This window comes from Rhinatrema bivittatum, chromosome 2 (assembly GCF_901001135.1).
Source record: "Rhinatrema bivittatum chromosome 2, aRhiBiv1.1, whole genome shotgun sequence".
NCBI classification, from domain to species: domain Eukaryota; kingdom Metazoa; phylum Chordata; class Amphibia; order Gymnophiona; family Rhinatrematidae; genus Rhinatrema; species Rhinatrema bivittatum.
In genome coordinates, this window is record NC_042616.1 from 247,869,043 (window position 1) to 247,893,856 (window position 24,814).

Genomic DNA, 24,814 nt, shown 5'->3' on the forward strand with positions numbered 1-24,814 from the left:
TACAAACCTGTCGCATCTTAAGAAAGAAATAAAGATATAGAATTCACAAGAGAAAGCAGCTCAATAGAACAATAAGAAGTGCGCACAAATTAATAACAAGAATATAAAATGATAAAACAAAACTTTAACTTACCCCAATGATGGCGAGTGCAATTCCCTTCGCTTACCCATATCTCATCAGCAGTGTTATCACATAATCACGTCGCGGGCCACCAAGAAATGTTCATCCGGGGCTCTTATCTCCTGGGTTTACATTCATCCGGGGCCTGTGTCTCCTGGGTTTATAGCCCAAGGTTCATACCTCTCGGGTCAAACGGCTGGCAACCAAAGAAATATCTTAGCCTTAAATCTCTAGGTAATAATCTTTATTAAGAAAAGCTAAGAAAAGTACAGAAAGGAAAAGCAAGAAAGGATACAATAGTTTCTTGGGAGTAGCTGAAGCTGCCTTACAGTGGCGTGCTCCAAAACCTACTCAGTCTCTATGTGGTATATCACTTTCTTATATACATGTATCATTGGGAATGTTTTTACTTTTTTTTTTTCTTCTGTCTGGGACTGTTCCTTTTTTGGAGTGGAAAGCTACTGCAACTTGCTGAAACTAAGGATGACAGGTGCCATATCTGGTACACTCCCTTCCTCCCTATTCCTCAGTCAGGCCTTTAGACGTGGGCGAATTTCTATACCAACTGTTTCAGTTTTCTCACTCAAGGTTGTTTGCTCATATTAAACAGAAATGCATTCTTTGCTTGTGCTGAGCTGTTTTTTTATTTTATTATTTAATCCAGGTTATTCTCAGGAACCCGGATGGGAGAGGCAGACAGCGGCAGCAGTAGTGCGGCCTGTCAGCAGCGTCCCTGCCACGTCCCGGACCCGAAGGAGTAGCGGAGAGGCTGGGGCCTGCCCCCGGCAGGGCGGTGGGCCGGGTAAGGAAGGCTGGTCATGAGTTTCATGGCCGACCGACGCAACAATAATTGGCCTAAAAACAAATTATTCGAGAGAATTATAGGGGTCCTATAATTTTGTCGGGTGTTGGTGTGTCATCCAAAATGTCGTGGTATGTCACCTTTGACACGTGTGTCATAGGTTCATCATCACTCGGCTACTCATTCCAGCAGCCTCAGTGGAAGTGCTGTTCTGAAAATGGTGCACCCCTCCCTCTTATGCCTATGCTTACTCCTAGCTCAAAAGCTTTAGGACCTAAGGTAATATAGTGATGATCCCAAAGGGTCACCAAACTGGTTTTCTAGCATTAAGCTTTCTTCTTTCTCTACAGTTCTGAGTTTTAATCCAGTGCTTCTCTTGTACCACAATGTTATCAAGTTTACATAGCTTCCAGTGGGTAAGCCATGCTACCTTATTGTGCCTTTCTGTATTCAGACCTTCTGACACCGGCACGTCACAATCAGCCATACAATGGAAAATATTCATGGACATAGATTAATGCTATGTACATGTTTATCTTTGGCTTATAGCTTATAAGGAAGATGATGAAAACATCAGATTGACAGCTTGTCCTGTGCTCCAATTTCCCTTGTTGTGGCTCTCGCATCATGTGTAGCAGTGGCACAGAAAGTTGCACATCAGTGTTGCATGCAGAAAAGGTAGGGAGCCATGCCATGGGGGTGTTTTGGCTTATCCCCATCTATAACCAATTAGGCCTCCCCCCCCACCCAAATACTTGTACTAGAGACACCACTTTATTGTAAGCCTACACATTTTAGCTAAAAAATAAAGTTAGCTTTTTAACATTAGAAAAAAGCAGGCTAAATCTAGTTTGAATTAGCGATAGCTGTTAATTAGGGTCCCTTTGCTCTGCAGAGACAAGTGTAAAGCAGTGAGAGGAGTTTTTCAACTGAAGTTAAGAGCATAAGAATTGCCATGCTGGGTCAAACCAGGTGCCATCGAGCCCAGCATCCTATCTCCAACAGTGGCCAATCCAGGTTGCAAGAACCTGGCAGATCCCATAAAGTAGATTTAATTCCTGTTACTCAGTCCCAGGGACAGCAATAGCAAAGCTGTTGCCTTTTGCTGAAGCACTTTAGTATTCAAAGCAGAAAACCTAGCAACAGTGGAATCTATTGTGACAGATCGTGAGCTCTGTGATGGCTGAATGTCTGGAAATATCCAACCTGCAGCATTTCTCCTCATGCTACAAAAAAGTTAGGCACAGAAGTAAATCTCCATGGGACAGAACCAAGAGGAGGGATCCAGGTCCTCCCTGATTGTTGAGATGGAACATAAGTGCCTGATTATTGAACTAGGACAATTTGAACACCTGATGTCTGAAAACCTTTAAAGTGTAGCTTACTGCCTTTAACTTGAGGAGATTGATGTGCAATCTTTTCTTCCAGAAGGACCAGGGACCCTAAGTGTGAAGTCTATTTAGATGTGCTCCACAGCCAAAGTTGGGTACATCTGTGATTAGGAAAATTGAATGATTCTGAATTTGAAAGAGGTTGCCCTTGGTCAGATTGGAATGGGAGAGCTATTCTAGTACACTAATGTGCTCCTGCAACTCTGGAGTTTCTTGGTTTTACTGGGATTTTAATGTCCATTGGCCTTGTTTCATATGGGAACATGCCAAGGGTATAACATGTACTGGCCATGAGACCCATTGCCCTCAACATGGACCTGGCTGTCTGCTGATTTCACAATCTTTCCTCCACTGCAGACATTATAAACCCTGGGCTGGTCATACCGGGATAGTGGTACCAAAGGCCATTTCTCACATCACAGTTTCAGATGGTAAACTTCTCATAATGTTAAAATATCTCAAGGCCCTTACATTGCATTCACTTAGGTCCCAGGTCAATGTCTTGAATACAGCAGAGATGATCACAGCATGGATATGTGTTAAAATCATTATGCAGTAAAAAGACACTGAGCTGACTTGGCTTCCAACAATACTTTTACTAATATAGTGTGAAATCTGGGTGGGAGGGGCAGTGCGCTGACATTGGATCGAGGGCAGGCCAGCAGGGAATTTAAAACTCTAGCTGCTTGGCCTCTTCCTCATTGGCTCCGGTGAAACGGCGATTCCCACCCAACCCGCCCTACTTGGTAGCTAGAACAGAATGTTAGTATGCATTTATCATTTGTCAGTCTGTCGCAAGTGGCAGTGACCCAGTCCAGGAGCGGGATTGGTGACAATGGGATGCAATAAAAGGATACAAAAAGATGCCAGTAAAGAAGAGTGGGCTAGGGCCACACCTCAGATCGGCCAGGACGGTGAATGTCAGGCCCAAGTATTGGGCCTTGATGTGTCGACAGACTGATGTGCAAGGTAGGGGATCTGGTGGGCCTGCTGCCTGGCGGTCCACACAAGATGCCTCCGGGGAGGGGGGAGGGGGGGGGTGTCCCCAACTCCTGTTGGGACATGCAGGAGCAAGATCCCAAAAAAATGTTCCACTTGGGCAGAGGCATATTGGAGTTTATCGGCACCTGCCTGTTAGTTTAAGAGTAGGCAGAAGTGACAGGACTCGGCTCCTAAATTTGACTCCCCTGTTAGGGTCTTCTAATAAACGGCTGTGGTCATTTTATCCAACATGTTAGCATTATGTTTTGTTTGCCTGTGGTATTTTCTTATGGCATTGTGCAAGTAAGGTGGGGGAGGGAGAAGAACCATGGGTGTTCGGGCTGCCCCAGTTACTGTTATGTTTCCTCACAGAAATAAATTGGTTTAATACTACACTTGTATATCTGAAGTCCATTTGTCATGGAGGAAAGCCATGGCTCAAGTTATATCTAGTACAGCCTCTATGAATTTGAATTATGGTGTCAGATTCAGATTGAATTTGGGATACTTGATAACAAACCTTAGTAACTTCATCACCCAGATGGTACTATGCATGGATTTGTTTGCTTACACCTGAGAAATATCCTTCACCAGCAAATCGGCAGCTAATCATTCAAGCAGGGAAACACATGAACCCCCAATTTGCATACAATTATAGCTAGACATTTTTGGAAAACCTGCAGGCTGATGCTAAAGTGGTACTGGAGGAATCGTTTTTTTATAACAAATCTGAGATACTTGGATGTATCTTTAAACGAATGCATGCTTCCTTCATACTAAGAGCATATAGTCAGTGTCACTTGTTTAGTAGGGATATTACACTGCCTAATATAACCATCTTGAACATTCCTTTCATGAGGAATTTGTTCAAAACCCTTAGATCTAAAATGGGACTGTAAACTCCATTTTTCTTGGGGGGGGGGGGGGCTAAGAAATATCTGGAGTAAAATCCCCTCCCTGTTCCTGTAGTGGGGCAGATTTAACCACTTTGGCCTAAAAAAAAGGAAGGTACTTTCAACCTGAGCAGTTTCTGGCATTTGCTAATGTTCTCTTGGGAAGGCAATTTGAAAGATATTCCAAAAGGGGTACTATGTAGGCCTCGATTTCTATCTGGAGGACCCGGCTGTTGCAGGATATAATTGACCAATCATTTGCAGAAAACCTTAGCTTCCCACTCACAAGGAGATCCTTCAGAACAAGGACTGGAATGCTGGCCATCATCTCTGAATTCAGTCAAAAACCTGTTTCTAGGGGTAAAATTTAGAGTTTCTGCCTTTTATGGTGATGAAGCCTGATGCCCTGGTATTGGTGTGCTCTCTCTTCACTCCTCCGCCCCCCCCCCCCCCCCCCCCCCCCCCCACCTTCAGGATTCACTAAATAGAGCTATACTTTATCATGGGGAACTTTCCAGCAATGGAAAGTCCAGGGAGATTTGAGTTAAGAGAGTGATGTGTAGTATGGTCCTTCCCCTGAAGGGAACGGTTTGAGAGCTGATATAAAAAGTGCGTTCCACGAGGCACTGGGAGGAGTATTAGCCTGAAGCAAGAAGGGTCTAGGTTGGTATGTTTGCTGGAAGCCAGGGAGGGCAGCAAGGAACAGTGGCCAGGCCTGGAGTTGCAGTTTGGATCCATGGAAGAGGAAGAACTCTTATACAAGAGGCAAGGGGTAACTCGGGAACTTTTAGCTGCCTTGGGCCAGCCAGGCTAGTTTGTGAGTATTTGGAGGAATTTCAAGAAGGGCTCTATATCTTTTCTTTTGGGCTAGACAACAGAAAGCCTGTGGGAGAAATTGTAGTGCTTTCAGTGAGGAAGAAGACTTAAGCAGATTAGGAATTATATCTGCATAATTGATTTGGAGATTCTTTGAAAGAACTGCAAGCTGTTTTTTTTCTGTGTACTTTTTGAACTTTGTTTTATATTTGCTGAACATTTACCAGCTTTCTTCAGTAAACTGTCTTTGGTTTGGAACACACACTTTGGAGGTTTTTTTTTTTTTAGTCTCTGAAGCCCTCTTTGGTACTTCAGAATGGAGCCAGGAGGATTCTTGCCTCCATTCTGGAGCACGGAAATTGTTTCCCAACCCCGTTTGAGTGATTAGTGCTTTCCAGAGCTAGGAAGTGTGTCGTCCCCCCTGCCCCCCTTTCCTGAGCAGGAATTATACTGCCAGGAGCAAGACAAAGCCTGCAAATGTTTCCTTTGTTAAAAGAATAGTTTCCTTGTTTCTTGATACTTTCTGACGGGCCGATATAGTAAAGTCTGCGGGAGAGCAGGCGAACGTCTGCTCTCCCGGCGAGCGCACAGGCCACTCTCCTGTGCGCGCGATTCTCTATTCAAATGAGGCCCGGCAGTAAAAACAGGCAAAAGGAGGCGCTAGGGACACTAGCGCGTCCCTAGCGCCTCTTTTTGGACAGGAGCGGCGGCTGTCAGCGGGTTTGACAGCCGACGCTCAATTTTGCCGGCGTCGGTTCTCGAGCCCGCGACAGCCACGGGCTTGGAAACCGGACGCCGGCAAAATTGAGCGTCCAGTTTTCGACCCGACAGCCGCGGGCCGACTTCAAATTTATTTATTTTTTTTTACTTTTGGAAACTTTCGGGACCTCCGACTTAATATCACCATGATATTAAGTCGGAGGGTGCACAGAAAAGCAGTTTTTACTGCTTTTCTGTGCACCCTCCGACTTGGAGGTGCAGTGGAAAGGGTCTGAAGCATAGCATGTGCTCTTTTAAAAAGGTACACTGCCTCCTTGACCTTACCTCCAACGAGACTCCCTCTGGTACATGACACTTCTGGGAGCCTTTCTTGAACATCCTAATGGAGGTCAGATGCTTGCAGCCAGCACAGTCTGCATTCATTCATTATTTATTTAAAATATTTACATCCCACTTTCATAATTTGAGGGGCACAACATAACAAGCATTAACTTAAGGGCATTACAGTACAGAAATAAGAAACAAACAAAAAGACTGCCAACCCGCTAAAAAACAGCATCAGCATCCAGATAGTAGATTAACACAACCAAAATATTTCAAGCCAACAAGCAGGTCTAACCTTCCTAAGCATGATTTTAACACTTTGTCTGTGAAACATAGTAGCAATAGCATATGAAACAGCCTTAACCAAGGTTTTTGATGCCATTTCACAAACATCATAGGCCAAGCATAATTACATTAATTTTGCACTCTTTACCTTCTTGCAACAGCAAATAATATTCACTTAGATCCTTTTGTGGGAGGAGATGAGTGAATTTTCATGCCCTTTACAAGATGGAATGCAAATATTGGCCACACAGGTCAATGGCCAAATAGGTCTGGTAGGATGCTATGCTATAGCATTCTGGTAATATTTCTCAACAATAAGGCCTGACATGTTATGAGCGAGCTCCTCTGGAGGGAGGAGCTAGCAAGCTGGTTGTGAATGATACCTCAAGAGGCAGGAGTTAGCAATCTGTTATGGATCTGATGCCGGATGGGTGGAGACATCAGATAGGAGTTCGCAATCTGTAAAGGATCTGCTAGGAAGTTAGCAATCTCTCATGCTTCGACTCCTAAGAGGGGAGGAGTAGCATTCTTGTTATGTGCGAGCTCCTCTGGAGGGATGAGCTAGCACTCTGTTATGGTTAAACTCCTATGAAGGGGAGAAGTTAGCAATCTTGTAGGAAAGCTCTGTGTTAGAGCTAGGCGTAGCAATCTGTCGTATACCAGCTCCAGAAGGAGGTGGAGTTAGCAAGCTGTATGAATCTGTTGCTGAAGACCCCTGGTAGGAAAGAAGTAGCCATCTGTTACCAGCGGAGTTCTTGGAGAGGAATGTAGATAGGTGAATCCTTGGGACGATGGCAGATGACCACGCCACCAGGAGGATATCCTGAGGGGGACCACCGGCTAGGCTTGAGTATGGAGACAGAAACAGAATTATTTTATTAGACAGGTAGTAGAACCACCAGAGGTGGCAGTAGTGAGATGCTACGCCCGGCAGGGCTGAAGTCCCTCAGATACTGGAACCACTATCCCAGGATAGCTGAGCTGTAGAGAAACTATAGATAGTTAGTAGGCAGGTATAAATTGTTCATAGCCAGAATTAGATGACATATCTCACATAAGGTCTTTAGAAGGCTCAGTAGCTGGAAAGGGTTAGGCCCTCGAGGAGCAAGTAACTGGTTTATTTATTTATTTATTTATTTAACACTTTTATATACCGAATATTCATGTAGAAGATTACATATCACTTCGGTTTACAGTATAACAAATTGGCATGTAAGAATGCTTTACATATAACAGGAATAAAATAACTTGGAGCAGCGAAACAGGGACAAACAACAAAGCTCTGAGAGAGCGATGGTAACTCACAATTGTCTGTATCTGCGATAGCTTCCAGGCAGTAGAGAATCTTCAGAGTGTTCAGGAACATGGGCCCTCGAGGAGCGAGTACCGGTTCCTATCGGCAATCTGAAATAGAGAAAAGAGAGCGAGGCCCCCGAGGAGCGGGCACCCCTGGTAAGTCCGAGGAGGCAAAGTAACATAGGTAGCGAAACCCTTTGCTAACTCAATCCGTTAGCAATTTCTGAGACCTTTTATATTGGAAGCGGATGACGTCAGTTCAGGGGGACGCCCCCGAGGTTCGCGCCCTTGCTGGTACATCATTCGGAGCACATGCGCGCTCCCTACATCATCAGGAATATGGCGGATCCACAGCGTCGTGCCACTCCGGGGATACCGGAGGAAGACGGCAAGAAGACACCGTGGCAGCAAACCGTCCATCAGGCCCGGAGGGAGTCGCCACAGTGGTAAGGAGGGCGGAGTGAGGGCGTCGAGCAGCGACGGGCGCAGCATGACACTTATAGCCAGGGGCTACCAAGGCATGCATCCTAAGACAGTAACTTTTAAACAGATGCACAGGTGCATATGTGCATGCATTTGCCAGCTCGCGCCAAGGGACGTAGCCATTTTATAACATACGCACTTATATGCGCACATGGTAGAAAATAGGCTGAACACATGCACATGTGTGCGCAATTTTAAGTAAGCATGCCTATGTGCGCAATACCGCTTCTACCATATAAGTGGGGACATTTTAGTAGACACATGCGCCAATGCAATTACCGGTTTTCCCTTCGTTTCTGTTTTGCCCAGGTAAGGGGTAGGACTTCCTAACCCCCCTAGTTAAATAGCCTCCCTTTTACCCTGTTAACCCTGACCTTTAAAACCCCTGTTCACCTCTATTTTTTTTTTTTTTGTTTTCTGACTTTCACGCCATCCATAGCAGAAGTAAAGTTACGCGGCAGGGGACCCTGGCGCGCGCTTGTGCACGTAAGTATTTATGTGCTGTTTTTATTGAGAAATCTAGAAATGTCTATGCCCTGCCCAGACCATACCCGCCCCTTTTTTGAGAATTTTTTTTTGTGTGTGCGTACGGGAGATACACGCGAAGGCAGGCACCTTTTAAAATCTGAGCGGCCAGGACTGGTGCAAGGGGATTAGGCGCCTTAGGCAACTTCTGCCTTGCGTCGCCGCCCCCGGTCGCAGCCCCGACTCCTATCTTTGTTGTATCTTATCTGTGGATAAATGGAGAGTAGAGTTCTAGTAGACATATTGATCCTGGAGACCTTTCAACAGATTAACAAAAAAGAAAATGTAGTCTATGAGTTTTCAAATATTCCCAAGCAATCTTAAGAAGATGCTTGTGTACCCTCAAAAGCTCACATATTACAACGTCTTTTTTGCTGGTTCTTGGAAAGGTCTCACAAACTACATAGATTCCAGTGCATAAATAGAGAATTTCATTTGCCAGTATGGCCTGCTTCAGGGGATTCCTCCTAATGAAAAAGTGAAATGCCATTTTAATTAATATGCTGTTCTCATTCACACAAGATTCTTTTCTAACATTATTGCTATATTAACCATAAGACGCTCATCACAACGGGACTTACTCATTTTGCTGTCGTTCCCGGTTCCTTCCCCACAGCACAAAACTTTCGGCGCACATGCGCTCAATATGCGTTCATCACCACTTCCTAGTTTTTAAACCTCCCCCTGTCCTCAGCATCTCACCAATCAGAAAACTAGGAAGTGGTAATGAACGCATATTGAGCGCATGTGCGCCGAAAGTTTTGTGCTGTGGGGAAGGGAACGGACAGCAAAACGAGTAAGTCCCGTTGGATTGAGCATCTTATGGTTAATATAGCAATAATGTTAGAAAAGAATCTTGTGTGAATGAGAACAGCATATTAATTAAAATGGCATTTCACTTTTTCATTAGGAGGAATTCCCTGAAGCAGGCGAGCTGTGCCGCCAAAACATTGCAATGTCGGGAGGTTGGAGTTTTAACAGTCACAAACACATTGGTTGATAGCACTGCCTGTAAGGCAGGTGATTTGGAGGTTTACGGGATAAGTTCACGCAACGGTGTGGAGAGGTTGTCATGAATATGACAAGATAAGTAACATAAGATTTAAAACGATTTAAAAAGAGAGTTGATTAAAAACAAAATAAAAGCATTATTTCATGGAAATTGGTAAATGAAGTAAAATTCTAGTGCCATTGCCATCATGAAAGTGGTTGCAGCCCTGTATAGGGCAAGAGCCTAAGCGATTGAGCACATAGTCTGATACCAATTTCTTAGGGTAAGAAAAATTAGTGTAAACGGATGAGAAGTTGAGTAGTATATTAATCCTCATATGTTGTGTATGTGTATGATTATATCGAGTGAGGATAGTAGCCCTTTAACTTTGAATTATTTGGTCTTCCTCAAACAATACATTCATCTAGAGATACCTTAGGTCTTCATTATAGGTCCATAGATCAAGCCCTGAGTTAGAGGGCAGGCCATCCCTGACTCGCAGCTCAATTAAGGCTGCTTGGATTAATCAGCCATCCTGTTTAAAAGGAGGCAGAGCGGGGAAACAGTATGGGAGTTTTGAGTTAGTTTTGAAAGAGAAAAAGGCGAATTTTTGGGAGTTCCCCAAACTGCAAAATTAGGCCCCACAGCCTGATTCCTGAGAGAGGAAAAGGACACATATTCCTGCTCAACCAGTCTGGAAGGGGTTGTCTCAGTTGGGGCAAAGATTGTTGAACAGTTTTTGTTTTTTTGGTGGAGAATCCTGTCTCTAGGAGGATTTTTCCCCTGTCTGGAGAAGGTCAGGTAAAAGAGCTGTGGTTCCCTGCCTGCATTAGAAGGAGGGACAACAGTGGCATGCCATCAGAGAAGTCTGTTATTTTTTTGAGACAATGTTTGTTCTTTATTGTTGGAAAAAAGTTTTACCCATCATTCCTGTCTGGCAGAAGGAGTCGAAGAGCAGAGTTTTGCTGCTTTTGGGACTCTCTACCAGTGGGATCCTTAGAAATAGAGGAGAGACAGGAAACCCAGTATCCCTACTAGGGAGCCTGGCTTGCACCACCTGGATGGAAGGGTTTCCCAGTGCATGTCATCCTGAGAGGCCCTGAAGCTGTATTCACTTCTGGATCTGTTTGTTGAAGATACTGAAGGTAATTTTAAAATAGTTATGTGCTTAAATGTAACATACTATCATAGCAATTTTCACAAGCCATTTACTTGAGTAAAGTGCACTTTTGTGAGTAAATCCTATGGACAATCCAATGGCATATATTGTAGAAATTTTCAAAAGCCCGCTACTCGAGTAAAGTGCATTTGCACTTGTAAAACCCAATTTTAAGCATATAAATGTTTTTTAAAATCAGGCCCTAAAAGGTAAATTTTAAAAGGGATGCACTGATTTTATAACATGCATGCGTCTACGCGCGCATATTATTAAATCGACTACCCATGTGAACATGTGCGCCCGATTTTATAACAGCATGCGCATGTGCTTGCGGGTTCCGACTTGTGCGTGCAAAGGGGGGTATTTTGTAAAAAAAAACGCGCAGCGACACAATTGGGCCTTTGCCCAGTTCCCTCCCAGTCCGTTCCAATAAAGGCGATGTCCCGGCTGGCCCCTGCCCAGACCCCACCCCTGTCCCGTCCCTTTTTAAATGCCTGGCACTTCTGTGCATACCAGGAGATATGTGCATGGCCAGGCCGTTTTTAAAATGCGCTCAGTGAGTGAGTGGCCCGGCCTTGCGTGTATTTCCCGAGAATTCTGTGCACCGGGGATTTAAAATCTGCCCCAAATGAGCAGATTCCTGTGATTGACTTTGAAGATTTGTTACAGTAAAGTTTTGTTTGGAACACCCCACTCGAGTGTCCTGTGAGTTCTTGGTGCAGAGACTGTGTTGACAGAGTCATCAAACTGAATACCCCATGGGAGAGAGACAAAGTAAGAAAGATTTTTCTCCCTGATGCTATGGGCCCTTGAGGTTCCCCCCCCCCCCCCCCCCCCCCACCACATTTCAGAATCCACACCCCAGGGTTGAAAGGAACTGCAACTTTGCCTGGGCACTTCAGTATTATCTGTGCACCCAATTTGGCTATAACACCCAAAGCAGAAGACTACATTCACTATAAATATTTTAAATCTGTATGTGGCTGTTATGTTATTTGTATGGTTGTAAGATGCTGCTGACTTCTTTGCCTTGCAATATATTATGGTTAGCGGGTTAAAGGGAATGGATGAAATAAACAAAAAAATAAATTTAAAACTGCAAGCAGGTCAAACACAAATTTAGTCCGTAATGCAAGATAAAGGAACCCATAAAACAGAAGTGACAGACACCAATGCTCATGATACTATGCTTGAAAAAAGATTCAATAATGGCCCATTTGTACTGCTCACAGAATAAGGGAATATCAGTTTAAATCAGAGGTATGGATGGAAGAGTTCAGGGTAGCCACGCAACAACTGAGACCTAAGAGAGTAGGAAGGGTTATGAGGACAGAAGCTCTAAATATAATAATGAAATGTATATTCAGACATTAAGAAAGGCTTTTGGGAATGACTTGCAACATTGAACAAAACAAGAAAAAAGTATCCCAAATCTACTGTGATTTGTAACCATCCTTTCCCTAATTACTGTTTCTCTTTAGCAACTTGTGTTGAAATCCTTATTACAGAATCATTTGGCCATAGCTTTCTCACAAAATGATGAAATGATTAACTGAAATGTAATTGTGCAAAGCATACATGTGTTTCAGGTATTTTGCATTATAAATCAAGGAAGTCAGCTGAAGTGAGAGATGTTACTGTTTTGGATGTTTAAATTATGCTGAAGACGTCTGACCCAATGACTCACCAGCAGGAGCCCCAGATTCAGTTCTGGACCTGGCTCCTGATCATTGGGCAAGCTGTCTGAAGATCCCAGAAGAGAAGGGGCATCTTGGCTGCTACAGAGCACATTTGTACTGGGCTCTAAAGGAAGCCACAGTCTGTGTTTGTTAGCTAAGGACCTGATGCTGCGACAGCCAGGCTGGGAGGAGGTGTTCCCTCCAAGGAGTGTCGAGGTGTGTGTGCATTTTTTTTTCTTCTGAGCAAAAATGTTTTAAACCAACAATTTTTCAGTGCAAGTGGTAGCGTTGCATTTCTGTATATAGCCCAAAGAAAAATGTATGTGAGTGATCATGTAACATCTGTGAGCTACACTCTGAAATGTATGAGCAATCACTCACTTGCTCAGCTTAAAGGGAACTATGGAGGAAGGAGGGGGCGATAAAATTCTGGAGAAAACCCTGGTGGCCTGCGAATGAAGACTAACGGCACATGAAAGGGCTACCTGTCCACACTAAGCAGTAGGAAACCAATGGGCAATAAATAGAATTGTTTAAAAAAATTATACTCGAGAACTATGGTAGCTGAGAATATTGATTGCGAGAGTGATTCTAGCTGTAAGGCTGGCTAGGCCTCACTCTACTTTCCAGAATTTGGAAACTTCCAGTAATGGGATGTTCCAAGAGTCTATACCAAAGGTTTGAGTGATATTATGGGGCCATCCCCAACAGGGTAGGTGATTGGTCTGCATCTATAATGTAAAGGTGATTCTATAAATCACTGGGAGGATTCTGTCGACAGAGGGAGCAAGGGAGTGGCAGCAAAGGCTGCGGCTCTCCATAACTCCAGGAGGGAAAAGGAGTGTTGTCATTCCATTCCATTTAGAGAGCTGTCCCCTCTATTGAAGTGGTTGGAGGGATTCCACGAGGAACTCCATAGTCTGGAGTGCTCTGAAAGGCATTTGCCCCTGGGTCTCGGGGCAGGACAGCTTGTCTGGGAGGCTGAAGACACCAGCCAAGTATTGCTAAAGTGGGAGAGGAGTATTCTTCAGTTTCTGAGGGGTGTGAAAGGAGAGCTCACTCCTTTGGGAGTTAGAGAAAGATATAGTTTCCTAGTAATTGACACAAGAAGCACAAGGAGCTCTTATTTTGTGCAAGAGACTGTAAATTTCTGAATGCTGTATTTTGCTTATTTTTGTAAAATTAAAACCCTACATTTTGGCTTCATTAAAGTTTATTTAGGGACCTTCATTTTCAGTTTTTATTTTATTTTTATCCAGAATTTATCAGTGTTTATTATAACAAGAACAAACATTTATCTGGGAAAATGACAGGTCATTTATTCTACTGATTTCTCCATTTTGTTCCTGTAGTAAACACTAAAAAAGTCATGGGTGAAATACTGTAAAATAAAAGCTGAAAACGAAGGTCCCTAATTATATTTGTTTTGGAACTACACCCTTTTTCAGATCTTATATTTTTTAGAGACTGTGTACTTGATCCACTTGATTCTTACATTTCTGCAGTCTCCATTGGAAGAATCCTGTTCTGGAGCTGCAGCCCAGTTTTCCTTTGTTAGAACAGGGGCCTCGAAAGGCCTTGCATTCTGTTACGTGACAGGGTGTTTTAGTATGCCCTTGGGCCTCCGCCCAACCCCAGATGGATCCAGGACCGAACCGAGGGTTGACTGCGTGTTCCACGATGGCAGACGGTCTTACCCTTCGCCAGGCCTGCAAGCTCCCAAGGCCAACAACAGGATGATGTTGGAATGTGAATGGTCCTCCGACCATTCCGAGCCCTTTCGGACCTGCTGCTTGGATCGGCATGGAGCAGCAGGCCTGGCCTGAATATGAGGGCAGACAGGCCTTGACATGAAGACATGACACCAAGATTGATGCAACGGCATCGCAGACGGGGGTTGAAGACATGACACCAAGGCTGATGCGAGGACATCACGGACCAATGGTCGATGCGACAGCATCCCGGACCAGGGTCGATGCGACAACATCAGGAACATGACGAGGAACTTGACAGTCCAAACGAGACGAGAAGCTGGGCAGGAAGACATTGGCACTGTCTCTCAGGGCGCCCTACTCAGCCCACCTTCACGGGCAGACACAATGAGCTGGTCGTGGACCACCCTGTCCCACTGTGCACCCTACACAGCCCGAGGATGCTGGTCATGGACCACGCTGAGAACGGGACGAGCACAGGGAAGAATCCAGCCAAGGCAGCACTTCGACGACAGAGCCAAGAGTCGTCCGAGGCACCACGAAGGCTGGCGGAACATGACGGATCAGGAGCACAGGAACGAATTCCACCTGTAGGCTACTCCACGCTCGGGAAAGACGTCATTCGAGAGAGCAATGGCCTAACAGGACCAGAAGGCTCAGGAGCGATGAAGCAAACACCAAGAAAGGCAAGACACCAAGGAACCTGGAACATCAGGAAGCGGAGGATCAAGACGAGACACCAGGACACCTGGACGAGGACCTCAGGCATGAAGACTTGACTTGACTTGAAGACGAAACGAAGAGGAGCTCCATGAAGAAGACCTGACGGAGCTCTGGCAGGCAGGAGCCTCCAGGGTGAAGTAACGCCGATGCAAGGTGAAGACATACTGTGAAGACAGCCCTTTTATAGGGCTAGAGCAGGAAGTCCATCCTTAGGTGGGGTCAGCACAATTCCTGTGTCTGGCCCTTTAAATTCAGAAGAGAGATGCGTGGCAGTGCCTAAGAGAAGGAAGCAGGAACTTGTGCAGGACCGCAGACAGCGGCCTGCACCAACGTCAGATGCCAGAGACACAGGGCTGGGCCTGGAGGCAGGCCCCGAAGATAGCAGAGGCTCCAGCCGCTGCAGGAGGCCCCAAGGGCAGCTCCAGCTGCCAATCCAGGCCGGGGCTGGTGGCCTCCAGCCGCGAAGATGTTCGTGGCGTCTGTGGCAGCTCTGTGCAGCAAAGAAAGCATGAAGCGCGGCTCCCGGGCCGCGATGAATGCAGGAAAGTCCGCGGCTCCAGCTGCATAGTGAAGGCCCGACTTTGGCGTCCACAGCTGCGTCGGGAAGAAGCATGGGAGGTGAGTAGAGCCTGCTCATGGGGGGACCCGCGGGCAGCGATTCATAACATCCTTAACCTCTACAACATCTGAAGGTGGCTCTTACCTATTTATGATAGTATCTGGAAAAAAAGGGTTAAATAATTAACTGTTGACATCAAAATACTGTGCTAGTTTTATATAGTATATTGGATCTTATGTGGGTACCTAAAATGGTATAGCCGTCAGAGAAAGCAAATGTTGCTTACCTGTAACAGGTGTTCTCACAGGACAGCAGGATGTTAGTCCTCACATATGGGTGACATCACAGGATGGAGCCCAATCACGAAACACTTTTGTCAAAGTTTCTAGAACTTTGACTGGTACCTACTGGGCATGCCCAGCATGGCACTAAACCTGCAGCCAGCAGGGGTCCCCCTTCAGTCTTGTTTAAAGCTACAGGAAGTGCCAAAAAATAAAATAAGAAAATATAACAAACCCAACACCACGGGGTGGCGGGTGGGTTTTGTGAGGACTAACATCCTGCTGTCCTTTGAGAAAACCTGTTACAGGTAAGCAACATTTGCTTTCTCACAGAACAAGCAGGATGGTAATCCTCACATATGGGTGAATACCGAGCTGAGGATGTCTGAGAAATGCACCAAATGTACCCAAGATGTGCAATAGGCACAAGGACTGGGGTGAAATTTGGTAGAGGGCATCCTGAATCCTAACGGGCAGGCGGAAGGGTGTTGGTATGTCAAGTTGTAAAAAGGTTACGAAAGACAGACTGGCCAAAGATGGAATCTTGTCTTCCGGCCTTGTCTAAGCAAGCTGTAAAGGTATGGAGAGAACTCCAGGTAGCAGCCCTGCAAATGTCAGGAAGCGGCACCGAGCGTAGGTGTGCTACTGAAGTCGCCATGGCCCTCACAGAGTGTGCTTTAACAAGGTCTTGCTGATAGCAAAAAGATATGTAGTCCGCTAACCAGGAGGAGAGAATCTGCTTATGTAACCCTTGAAGTTCAAATTTCTTTATGACTCCTTGTGTCTGAAACCTGCACTTTGATTCCCAGCCCAGTATCAGAAATGAATCCACACGCTCTTTAGTGGGTAACAGTGTTATCTTTACTGGGATGAATGACTGAAATAAATCTGTTCACTTCCTAAGCATCTGCATTTTTCATATAAACACATGTATATAGTACAAGAGAAAACTCAACTTTGTCATAAACTCATGTTAAGTATTTCAACCAGAAACAGCATGTAATAATAGCACCTGACCTTAAGCAGTCTCTGAACAAGCAAAGTCCCAGATTGTACCCTACTGTGTGTCCATTTGAATTTAGAGCTGAAGATGGCGTCAGTACTGCTCTTTGCTTCAACCGTCAAATCCACAATACAGCAGCCTCTATCCGAAAGAAAAGCTTCAAATCTTGACAGGGCACAGGGTTTCAGAAAAGCAAACCTTAATCAGCAACAGATATTTATTAGTTCAGAGCAGGGCAGAAACTCTGTTCAGGCTGTAGCAGTGATCTGCTGCACATGCTCAATACAATCCAATTTTGAATCTTCTTTCCCCCCTCAGCTCTTAAAGAGACAGCACTCTATTGTCAGTCTTTTCATGTCACAATGATGATTCAACATTTCTCTGCCCTAGTTCCTAGAGGTATGTTACACTTACCCACAGGCTGCCCCAATTTGATGGAATGGAAAGAGACAAACAATTGAGTGCTTTTCCTATGGGCAGCTGTACTGTCTAGATAGAACACTAGAGCCCATTTACAGTCAAGGGTAAGCAGAGCCTGTTCTCCTGGATTGGAGTGGGGCCTGGGAAAGAAGGTAGGTAGTATAATGGATTGATTGATGTGAAACTCTGATACTACCTTAGGTAAGAACTTAGGGTGAGTGCGGAGTACTGCCTGGTCCTGCAGAAGTTTAGTGTAAGGTGGATAGGTAACTAGGGCCTGCAACTCACTAACTCTGCGAGCAGATGTTATTGTCAAAAGAAAAATCACTTTCCATGTGAGAAAGCGAAGATCACAGGATTGGAGAGGCTCGAATGGTGGTTTCATGAGCCGACCCAAAACCAGATTGAGGTCCCAAGAAGGGGCCGGAGGACGCAGTGGAGGCTTGAGGTGAAGCAAGCCTTTCAGAAAACGTGTTACGAGGGGTTGTACCGAAATAGGAACGTTCCCGACACATCTATGGAAGGCGGCCACCGCACTGACATGCATTCTGATGGAGGAAGTTTTTAGACCTGATTCTGACAAGTGCCAGAGATAGTCTAGAAACTTCGTGGTGGAACAGGTAAAGGGGTTAAGGGATTGAGAAGAACACCATGACTGAAACCTGTTCTATTTGTAGAGGTAAGACTTTCTCGTGGAAGGCTTCCGTGAAGCAATCAGGACACAGGAAACTGAAGATTGGGGTGGCGTAGGCACCCGTCGTTCTGAGTGATCAGAAGCGGGTCCTTTCCCGAGGGAATGTGCCTGCGAATGGAGAGATCCAGAAGTATTGGAAACCACACTTGGCGAGGTCAGTGAGGTGCTATCAGGATCATGCATCCCTTGTCCTGACGTAACTTCACGAGAGTCTTTGATAGAAGTGGAAGTGGAGGGAATGCATATAGAAGACTAGTTGCCCATGAGAGGGAGAACGCATATTTTGGCTGAGAATGTTGGCTGCGAGTGAGAGAGCAAAAGTTCTGTACTTTGTGGTTTTGAGGGGACGCAAAGAGGTTTATGTGAGGATAACCCCAATGTTGGAATATTGAGTTCGCCACTGTGGGGTCAAGGGACCACTCGTGCGGATGGAAAGCGCGACTTAGCTTGTCCGCCAACACATTGTCCACTCCTGGCAAGTAGGTGGCCCTGAGGTACATCGAATGGGAGAGGTCCTCCACCCATATTCCTGACACAATAGGTAGGAGCCCGACCCTCCCTGTTTGTTGATGTACCACATGGCCACCTGGTTGTCCGTCTGAATCAGGATGACATGATTGGAAAGGTGATCCTGAAACACCCTGAGAGCATATCTGATTGCTCGCAGCTCCAGGAAATTGATTTGGTGTTTGGCTTCCTCTGGAGACCAAGTTCCTTGTGTCTGCAAATCGGCAACATGGGCTCCCCAGCCGAGGTTGGAACCATCGGTGGTGAGAATTATTTGAGGGTCTGGAGCCTGGAAGGGCAGGCCTTGGAGGAGATTGATCTGATTTTGCCACCAGGCTAGAAACTGACGAAGTAAGTTGGTGATGTGGACAGTGGTCGATAGAGGTTGGACGGACTGAGTCCATTGTGACCTTAGAGTCCACTGCATGACTCTCATGGCCAAGTGAGCCATTGGGGTAACCTGTACTGAGGACACCATGTGTCCCAGCAGGATGAGGAAGTGGCGTGCAGTCATGCGGTGCTGAGAATGTAGCTGGTGTGCAAGAGAGATGAGAGTGAGAGCTCGCTGTTGAGGCAGAAATGCCTTTGCCTGCAATGTGTCCAAGTCTGCCCCTATGAATGATAAAGTTTGAGATGGGACTAAGCAGGATTTCATGTAGTTGATGAGAAATCCTAGCGAAATCAGAGTGTGTAAAGTAAGACATAGGGACGACAGAGCAGCTTACTGAGTGGGAGCCCTGATCAACCAATCGTCTAGATAGGTGAAGACTTGAACACCTTGAGTCCTGAGGAAGGCTGCTACTACTATGAGGAACTTGGTGAAGACTCATGGAGCAGATGCCAGGCCGAATGGTAGCACTCGGTACGTGTGTGCGGCCTACCAGAAATCTCAGGAACCTGCAATGAGATGGAGTTATTGCAATGTGTGTGTACACGTCTTGGAGATCGAGAGAGCAGAGCCAGTCTCCTTTTTGTAGAAGAGGAAGGAGGGAACCCAAGGTTACCATCTTGGACTTTTCTCGGTGGAGGTACTTGTTGAGGGCACGTAGGTCCAGAATTGGACGAACGCCACCTGATTTTTTGGGGATTAGAAAGTACTGGGAATAGAATCCTAGGCCTTGTTGGGAGTAGGGCACTGGCTCTATTGCTCTGGTCTGGAGGAGGAGGGAGACCTCCTGCTCCAGGAGTAGTGAGTGGTCGGATGTTTTCCACGTCAGTAGAGGTGGGGAAACCGGTGGGATGGAGAGAAAGTTCAGGTGATAACCCTGAGAGATTATGGCAAGGACCCACTGGTCTGAGGTGATTGTGTGCCACCTGTTGATGAAATGGCACAATCGACCTCCCACTGGTATCTGAGGCAGTGGAAACTGGCTGCTGCTCTCTATGCAGGAGTCAAAAGCCGGAAACAGGGCCCGGCTGAGGAGCTGTTTGTGGCTTTTGTTTATGAGGTTGACTAGACTGGGCCTTTTGGAAAGGTCTTATGGAACAAGTTCTAAATGGTGGTGGATAGGACTTCTTTGGACGGAAGAATGACTTTTTAGTATCCTTCCTGAATGGCTGTTTGGAGGAATACTCAGAGGGCATTAGAGAGAACTGGCGAAGGGTCTCATGATGTTCCTTGAGTTCCGCCACCGTCCGTTGAATCTGTTCGCCAAACAGATTGTCTCCTTTGCAGGGCAGATCAGATAATCTGTCCTGTACCTCAGGGCGCAAATCCGAAGACTTAAGCCAGGCCCATCTTCTTGCCGAAATAGCAGTTGCAGATACCCTGGAAGCGGTGTCGAAGATATCATAAGAAGATCTTATTTCATGCATCCCTGCCTCAAAATCCTTGTGTACCAGCGTTTGAAGCTGTTCCTGGAATTGCTGAGGCAGGGATTCTGCAAAGTCCTGTATCTGCTTTAATAAGACCCTGTTGTACTGGGTCATATTGTTCAATTCGGAGTTAACAGTCTTCTTGGGATTAGCAATCTGTTGTTATTTAGGAGATTTGTGGGTGGATCCTTGGACCGGTCGCAGATGACCCCTGGGGGGAAGATCTCGAGAGGGACCACCGGTCAGGCTCAGAGTATGGAGACAGACACACACTAGTTCTTTTATTAGACAGTATACTGAACCACCAGAGGTGGCAGTAGTGAGCTGGAATGCCTGGCTGTGCTGTAGTCCCTCAGATACTGGAACAGCGATCCCAGGAGGCTGAGCTGTAGAGAAACTGAAATATAGGGAGTAGGCAGCGTATGCAGAGTTCATGTACTGAACCAGATGGTAACACTCACACAATGTCTCATAGAAGCCCAGGAGCTGGAATGTATAGGCCCTCGAGGAGCGAGTACCGGTTCCAGACTGTCACCTGAAAAACAAAGGAGAGAGCGAAGCCCCCGAGGAGCAGTAAAGCAGATACCTCTCCTGACACATCACACCTCTAGTATCCATAGTGACTCAGGTCTCCTGTTCCCACATTGGAACAGTTTTCTTGCTATTTACAGCAATTGTCCATGGCAATCCTGCTTCGTGCCTCAGCTCTCCAGCTCAATGATATATTTAGCTATCAGCTGACCGTACATAAGAACATGCCATACTGGGTCAGACCAAGGGTCCATCAAGCCCAGCATCCTGTTTCCAACAGTGGCCAATCCAGGCCATAAGAACCTGGCAAGTACCCAAAAACTAAGTCTATTGGTGCTGTATTACCCTGACCTTCAATTTTTGGTTTCTCATTTATGGACCTCTGTTGCTATCCTGCCTTCATTGGACCTATTGCTCACAATGGCACTTCTCTGCATGACTCTGTTGGTAGAAATAGGCAGGTTTTTTGCCCCACTTCCCTGCATGCTACTAGGAATAGTAGAAATCAGCTTGTCTTAGGTGGACCTCTATGGAGCCAGGAGCAAGGGGTCAGTTCCAGGCAGCAGGCAATCGTATTCAAGTCCAAACAAGAGGTCAAGATCCAGACCTACAAGCCAAGGGAAGATCAGAACACACAGGAGGCACTGAAGGAGACAACACAGAAGACAAGCTGGACTAACTGGGCTGCTAGACAAGGCTGGAATGGAAGATAAGGCAATGCTGGATGAGAGGACGAGCAGGAATGCAGAAGAAGCAACACACACTGCATAGGATGCTGAGGCATCAGACTGAGGCGTGGCTGATGTTTAAATACTCACCCACATTGATGTCATCAGTAAGTGCAGAGTCAAAGTTTCCCACCATGATGCCTACTTAATCCAACACTTGGTGTGCACATGTGCCTAGAAGAATAATCATAAGGAGGAACAGCATGGAGACGTCTGTGCCACTGGCAGGGAGAGGGTGGACTCACATTGGGGTGAGTGCAGCAGTCTGCAGGGATGTCCTGCAGGCTGCCAAACATAACAATATTCCCCTCCAAAGCCTCCCCTGAGTCCTTTGGGTCTGGGTCCATGAGGAAATCTCCTGTGGTTTCCATAGGAGAATTGGGTGGGGGCTGTAGGCTTAGTGCTGGATTCCAGGAACTTCATCCCTTGAAGATTATCCCAGCCTTGGCTGAATCGTGGCACCACAATGCCTCAAGCAAGAGATGGTCACAGGTGCCTATTAGCCCCAAGATGAAGAGGACGGGAATCCATATGCAAGCAACCAAATTCAGATGCCTGCCTCCAGTGGCGGGAAGGTTTGAATCTTCTGAATCAGGGCTTGGCAAGAGTTGGTAATTAGTGACATCTAAGGGGGCAGTGGGTGGAGCAAGCAAGTCAGGGACCGTGGTTCTTGCCAGGGAGATTGGAGGCTGAGCTTTTGGGAAATACTGTTCTTGGCAGCAGGGCCCCAACCGGAAATCTATAGAATTTGACAGTCAACTTCAAGCTGGTGTTGACAAAGCCAAGGCAAACCTAGGATGATGTTAATAACTGCTTTAGGCAGAACATAGTGAGATCTGTTCCCCGTGCAGGGTGCCGGTTTGCATGAACAGGGGAACCATGGATTTAACAATATGTCCAGGTAAACGTTCACTATGGACCAATTAAATGGTGACTGCTGGCTTTAAGGGAATTGTTGGGATCCCATATTGCTGTACCAGAGACTCATGAATAAAATTCCCTACAGCTCCGATGTCAAGGAATGCTTGAGCGTCAATATGGGTTTCCTCAAATAAGAGACCCACAGGTATAATAAATTGGGGAGATATACAGGAGCAAGTTAGGGTGGCCCCTTGCACCATACCAAAGTTCAGGAGTCTTCCCAGCTTGCCTGAGCAATGTTCAGTGAAGTGCCCTGATGTACCGTTGTACAAGCACAACCGTGCCCTGTTGCTTCTCCTCTAGAAATAGTCTGACATGAACCACTTGCATCAGCTCTTCTGGGATGCTAACAGGTTCTGATGCCAGCATGGGTTTCACAAGATACTGAGAGTTTGGTACTAGATGGGTGGCTTGACAAGCCAAACCTCTCTCTTTGGCTTGTTCCTGGAAACTCAGTTCTATTTGCATGGCTAGACTGATCAGCCCTTCCAGGGTAGATGATAGGTCTGGGCAACCAGCTCATCTTTCATGCATTCCAAAAGTCCTTGTTGTAAAATTTTAGTCAGGCTGTCACTGCCCCACTGGAGTTCAGAGGCCAGGGTGTGGAAGTGCACCGCATATTCCCTCACTGACCAAGAGCCTTGTCTGATCTGCACAGTTCAGAAGACTTGGAAGTTGTGCTACGAGCCAAGGGAAGATCAGGACATACATGAGGCACTGAAGGAGACAACACGGAAGACAAGCTAGACTGGAAGGCATGGCAAGGTTGGACGAGAGGACAAGCAGGAGCGCAGAAGAAGCAACATGCACTGCATAGGATGCAGGAGATCCATTACTAATGCATCAAATTGAGGTGTGGCTGGGGTTTAAATACCCAGCTGCATTGATGTCATCAATGAGTGGTGGGTTGAGGGTTCCCGTCACAGGGGCTACTTAACCTGGGGCACAGTATGTACACACACCTAGGCAGACAATCGTCAGGAGAAAGGGTGTCTGTGCCCCTGGCAGGGACTACTAATACTAAACATTTGTATAGCACTACAGGACATATGCAGGGACGTAACAGACCTGCACTGGGGTGAGCGCGGTGGCCTGTGGACATGTCCTGCAGGCTGCCAAATGTAACACTTTGGCTTCCATGGAACCATGGCCTGCTCAGAGCTGCAGGAAGCAGAAAACCTTTGGTTCTGTGCCTCCCCCATATTTTGCTGCCTTAGTTACATGCCTAGTGTGCCTGTGCAGGAATCCAGGCCAGCTTCTGCTGTCAACTGCATATCAGCTTTCTTGCTACCCACAATGTCATGAGTTCTGTGGCCCCTCAGCTCACCTGCTGCTCACAGTATCTCAACTGACCATATCCCTGCTCCTCTGAGGTTCGTGCCTAAGCTCTCTGCTGCCTTTTCTACTACAGGAAAAACTTGGTGATATGGAGCTCCAGAATTGCAGCCTCATGAGCTCTCACAGTGCTGTACTTAAACAGACATCATGAACTGTGTCCTGTCTGTCTGCCTTGGCTAGATTGTAGGCTCCAAAGATTAGGGATTGGTCAGTCCATTATGTGTCTTTGCACAGTGCTGTGTACATCTGGTATGTGCTATACTAATCATGATAAGAACTTCACCAAATGACACTCTGACAAGGGCTATGATCTTTGTTATTTTAACTAGTGCTTGCATTCAACCATGGATTTAGTATACTGATATCAAGAAAATGTCTGTGCGTATACATATGTGATCAATGTACTTTTAACTGTTCTATACTACCTACCTCTTTATAACATCTGGGCCTGCATGCTACTATTCTGACATTCTCACAACATTCCATAAAATGTCCTACTCCTCACAGAAGTTTCAATCTGGTGGCAGTCATGTAAAAGCAAGAGTTGCATTTTGATCCTTGACATAATAAAAATATTTGGAAGGCTTACAAGACATTTCAAAAGAGACCACTGGCATTTCTACCATTAAAGCATATTCTGTTTTTGAGAACTATATAAAAGAAAGTGGTAAAAGAAAACCCCCAGATAGCCTTTTGGTGTACTGGTGGAAGAAGATCACCACTTAGGCAGTGTTAGTTATACAATTAAGAGGATCACCAATCAGTATCTATTCAGAGTGCACTTTTACCACTGCTACCTGGCACGACTGTCAGGGGCTATTACACATACCTGCTACCTACAAAATCTTGGCTTATCAAACAAGAAAACAATTCATCTTTTCTGAACTCTGAGGGGCAGTTCAGAAAGCTAACTTGGATCAAATGGCAATTAAGCTTCTACTTTGTGACAATAATAATGCAGCCTGTGATAGGAGCGAGGCTAATGAGAGTACAACTGATGATGTCACTGATAGTATTAATTATGTCATGGCACCACTGCTGATCAGGTAATGGCACCGTCCAAATCACTAGTCTTGTACTGCCTTGCTGAAATGCTGACCGTGATTGTCTCTTGTT

General features: G+C 45.9%; 1 long non-coding RNA gene across 1 annotated transcript in view; it reads left to right on the forward strand.

Annotated features, from left to right (window-relative positions):
- The first annotated feature begins 797 nt into the window (after window positions 1-797).
- LOC115084467 overlaps window positions 798-24,814 on the forward strand; it is a 32,927-nt gene continuing 8,910 nt past the window's right edge. Inside the window, exon 1 of the long non-coding RNA XR_003854569.1 lies at window positions 798-923. This is a non-coding gene — a long non-coding RNA (uncharacterized LOC115084467). The remainder of the gene's footprint in view (window positions 924-24,814) is intronic.